Source organism: Lolium rigidum, chromosome 4 (genome assembly GCF_022539505.1).
Source record: "Lolium rigidum isolate FL_2022 chromosome 4, APGP_CSIRO_Lrig_0.1, whole genome shotgun sequence".
Classification (NCBI taxonomy): domain Eukaryota; kingdom Viridiplantae; phylum Streptophyta; class Magnoliopsida; order Poales; family Poaceae; genus Lolium; species Lolium rigidum.
In genome coordinates this window covers 57,474,533-57,479,749 of record NC_061511.1, presented here as the reverse complement: position 1 = coordinate 57,479,749, position 5,217 = coordinate 57,474,533, and positions in this window count along the sequence as shown.

Here is a 5,217-nt window from a genome sequence, read left to right as displayed (position 1 = left end):
CTTATTATATAATTCAAAAGAATAACTTTTGAAGAACATGTTCTTTAATAAATAACAAGTATGATAATTAGGTTTGTGGGGTTCTATGGTTTTCTATGGTTCTAATTGGTTTGTGGAGTAAGCAGTAGATGGATCCCAACAAAGTTGGATTTATCAGCATCTAGAGATTATATGGTTTTAGTGGAACACATATTAAGTAATTGCTTATGCATGGTTGCTATCAAGATTGGTATATCTTGCTGGTGATAGTTGACTATTGGTTATAGGTCTTATTAGGCAGGATTGATGAGCACTCTCTATTTACTTCAAAAGAATAACTTTTGAAGAACATACTTCTTAAGGAATAAGAAGTATTATAATTAAGGTTGAGGTTGTCTAGGGTTTCCTTTTGGATTCACTAAGTAATGAATAATTGGTTCCTAAATAAGGTGGTTTATAAACATGTTACACTATTAGGGTTTAGGGTGTATGGCAATTGATGCCAAATATTAAGCATGGTTGCTATATAGAGTTCATCACAATGGTGTGATGCTAAATAGGGATAAATAAGGATGATGGCTTTGGTAATAGGATCTAGGGTTTACACTTGGTTGACCCTACTTGATTATCTAGGTCTGATGAAGATGAACACATGGGATACCCATATATTAGTGATAGGTTTTCTACATTTTATGTGGACATAACAAGTATCTAGGTTCTATATGGTTCTATGATTTGAAAGAAAATAGGGTGATCACATGGTATAACCTAGGGTTTAGGTTTAGGACCAATTAGGGTTCATATGGATTAATGGAGCTAGAGTTCCTAATGGTATTAGGGTTTTAGGGTTTCCCTTGAAATGATGAGTTCTTAGTTTTCTTCCATATGGAACTAGGGTTTTCTAAATACCCTAAAGTTCTTGAATTAATAACTTCATTATAAGGTTGAAGTTATTAGTCACTTTTAAAATAAGCATAGGATTGGACTTGGCATTTTATTATTTTTAAAGATTTTAATAATTCAAGTAATTACTAATCAAGGTTTAATTCTTTCTAATAAATATTTAATAGGATAACAAATAAAGAAAATTAGTTTTCATGTTTTCTTTATTTGCTTACTGGTTTTATTTATTTTAGAAATGTTTTCTTAATTTCTGAATTTTAATTGGATTTAAGAATAAAAGAAAATGCTTAAATAACAAGTATTAAATACTTAAATTTTTTTTACAAATAAAAATCTCATATTATATTTTTATTGGATAGATTTCTATTTTCTAAGAATTTTGATAACTCATTTGTATTTTTCTGAGTTAGTATGAATTTCCTAAATTAATTCAAAGTTTCTGTAATTATGTGGTTTTAAATTAAAGCAGAAAATGACTAGACACACCCGGGCTAGTCTACACACAGGGACTGACCGGTGGGGCTGTGCCCACGTTGGCAGCCACGTGGTGCCGACGTGGCAACCATGTGCCTCACCGGCGGCTAGTGACGGTGGTCGCCGGCGATACGGTGCTCGCGCGGGCCAACTACCTATACTACGAGACTCAGCGCGCCAAGGTGATTATGCTGGTACCAACGCCGCCCCTATTTGGTCGCCAGAGCAAGCTCGACGGCGAAGTGCTGCGGCGGTGCTCATGGTTCAACGGCGCGGCGACGATTCGGGACGCAATCGAACAAAGCGTGCATGCTAGGAGGATCAGTGGCTCACCAGGAGCACGCAGGGCTTGACGGCGTGGCAATGGGAGGTCTAGTTCGCCGGATTTCATGGCGCCAGCCGCCGGAGAGTTGAGCTTGGCGACGGCGCTACGGGCTGCTCCAGCTCGATTCCTTTTGCAGGTAGAGCAAGCCGAGCATGGCGGAGACGGTGGTGGTCACGGCGAGGTCTGGGGGTGCTCCGAACGGCGGCGATTGGAGATGGTCGGGTGGGCTAGGGTTTTAGAATTGGGGAAAATTGGAGCAGAGGAAGAAGAACTCGAAGCTAGGGTTCGTCGCGGGGTTTTTATATGGCGCCAGAACGCGCCTTGTCTCGCTGCCGGTGAAGGAGAGGACGCCAACGACGAGGAGAAGAGAGGCACGACTTCGTGCTGTCCTCCATGCGAGGAAGAGGATGAGGACGAGCTCATCCTGGATATTTTGAGACGAAGGGGTATCGAGCTGGTCTTGGGCCGTGGTGTTGGGCTGCTGGGCAGGCTGCTGCTGGGCTGCTCGGACCAGGTAAGCCCTTTCTTCTTTCTTATTTTTATTTCTATTTTTTCTTTTTCTGTTTTTATATTTCTGGTTTGAATCTAATTTGATCTCCCAATTTTCTTGCAGGTTTCTTATTATATCAATTCAATTAAAAGATGGTGTGATGTATTACACCACACTCCTATATGAAGCAAGTATTTTATATTTGATTACATTTCATGCTTGTTGGTTTATTCAAAATAACAAATAGGCATGAGTTTATATTCTCACTTAATTTTCTTTTTCCTTGTGAATCAAATTATTTGGATTATTATAGTTGATACTTTCAACTCAAGGTATTTTAAAGGTTGTATTAAGACTTGGTTTCAATTTAGGGAATTGGTCACTTGCACATGATTTTATGTGAGCACCAATGTATTAGGGTTTTATAGTATCTATGATAAACCCCTTGTTAAGGTTAATACTTATCATTATCTTTGAAAGTATTTATGTAGGTATTGTTTCAATCATGGTTGATCTTGGTTACAAGGATAAATGATTGATTACTACATATGGTTTTAATTATGAAATGTAGCACAAGGTTTTTCTTATGTTCAAGAATTGAAGCATAAGATTTGATTAGTGTGCAATACTAGGGTTCTAATGTTATTTACCTAATGGCATATGGTTTGGAATCTCAATTATATCCTGGTTCTATATTGTGATCACCATGGTGATTCATAAACTAAGGTTGAAATATAATTTTAGTTTGTAGAGTTGAGATGGCATCATATTGCATTTGCTAGGGTTTAATCTCCCCTAACAAAAATGGTTACTTTCTTAATTATTATTGTTCTCCTTTCGTTACTAAGGATTTTAGAATTGATTCTATCTTATTCCTATTAACTTCTTTTATATCCTTAATCTATTAAGGAAGTAACTAAAGTGACTATGGTTCTTTTTATAGTTAACTTTGGTTATAAGGATGAATGGTTTCTCACCATATCAAGTATAGAATTAACTCTAAGGTTTACTTAGGTTCTTTAATTTATGAAATATTGATGTGGTAGGATTCTACTTATGATCACCAAGTGATTCACAAGTAAAGGTTGGGATATAAGCCTAGGGTTGCTTACAAGTTACCTCCCTATGATTTCATGTGGTGAATGATATCTACTTATCTTATTAAGATTTAACTTATCCTAACATACCTCAAGAGCATGATCATGGATTAGGCATGATCAACTTGTTCTCAATATCTCTACCTCAAGTTCTTAGGGTTTATGATCATCACTCAATTTATAATGATCAAGGTTTGGCTTCCTAAGGTATCTCTTATTAAATGGGTTTCTCACTTCTATGATCAAGCATTGTCTTGATCAACTAAGGCATAGTACTTCTAATTTACCTTCTTGAATGAGACTACTATGGTTGCCTCATTAGTTTATATCCCAGGAGAATGCCTGAGATAATAACTTATGGTTCTACTTAAGAAATGATGGTTTAACCATTTGGATATTTGAATAGATCTCTCCCTTAAATCCAAGTGTTTCCTCAACTAACTTGAGTGTAACACCAGATCTTGAGCTCTCTTATATAGGAATGATTATTCTAGGGTTCATGGTGTATTCACAATATCTCAATAGGTATCTAGTCTAAAACTCCACTTGGCTGTCTTGGTTGAACTAATCTCCTCCTTACTTTATTAATTCATGGATATGGTATTATTCCATGTGATATTAGGTTATCTCACCACTCCAAGGAAAGTGGTTTTCAACCTAATACTTTAGTTCAAAGGTTGTCCTTTATTCTTAAATAGGTAAAGCTTGGATTAGTATGAATGGTCTCTCTCCTTTGGGAAGGACTTCAATGCTAACCTAAGGTTATTCTCCAAAGATAATGATGTGGTCACCAACATCTATGGTTAACATAAATGGGTTCTCTCTCTAGGAAATGTCTTGAATAATATCCTAGGGTTCCTCCTAAAGATGATGATTTGAATACTTGGATGTATATCCAAGGTTTAGCTCAAGGTTTGTTATTGCTTCTCTAATAATTATTATAGAACTCTCACCTCTCTCGGTTTGATATATAATAATATGGAATAGAGAAGGGTATATATTTCTAGAGTTGATCTCCTTGTTATGTTTCCAAGAATGGAGTAAAAATGAATACCATGAGACCCAGGGTAGGATCATAGATAAGTTTAAGACATGGAAACGATAAGTGAAGAATGGTTTCTCCATTTATTGTTACTTGAGTTCCAAATAGATGTATGTTCATATGTTATGGCAAGGAAATCCATGTTATGATCTTCAATAAGATCCAGTAGTTGTCCCTTGATTTATATGTTCTTGTGTTGGTTTTAATTCCATTGGATCTATCCCCTTAGATCAAATCATCTCTACCCAAAAAAAGGTTTTAGTAAAGTCATATTGAGGTTTATAGCGCTTGACTTGATGAGCTACTTCAATTCCACCAAGGTCAGGTGAAACTTCACTTACTGTGACTGTTTTACTTTAAAGCGCGAAAATTCCCCAGATTTTCTATGCATGAATGCAATGCACACATCTGTTTCCTCTATTTTTGTAACCCCATTATCTGGGATATTACATAACGCATCAAAGGAGAATACCACAATATTATGCTTTTATGATGGAAACAACACACTATTCTTTCAATGGCATATTGAGCACTGTCAGCTATTTGAGACAAGTCATGATACAACAATAACTACTAAGCATATCATAAGAATAACATGCAACATGACATGCCAAAGTTTATGCCACTGTTTAGACAAGCTTTATTTTGCATCACTATAAGCATGAAATATTTTACTCGTCTCCAACACCAATCAGTTTATTTAAAACAACTCTCATAGTTAATAATCAATATGGAGCAGAGAGCTAATCATACACGAATAAAGAGAACCAACAAGATCTTGACAAAATAAGAATAGAAAACCAAGAGCTAAACACAGTACTAGAAAACTAGAACACTCGCAGAACAATAAGAGCGAAAACTAGAGCGTTCTATGCAATTAAAACATAGTGTGTCATTCTCCAAAACA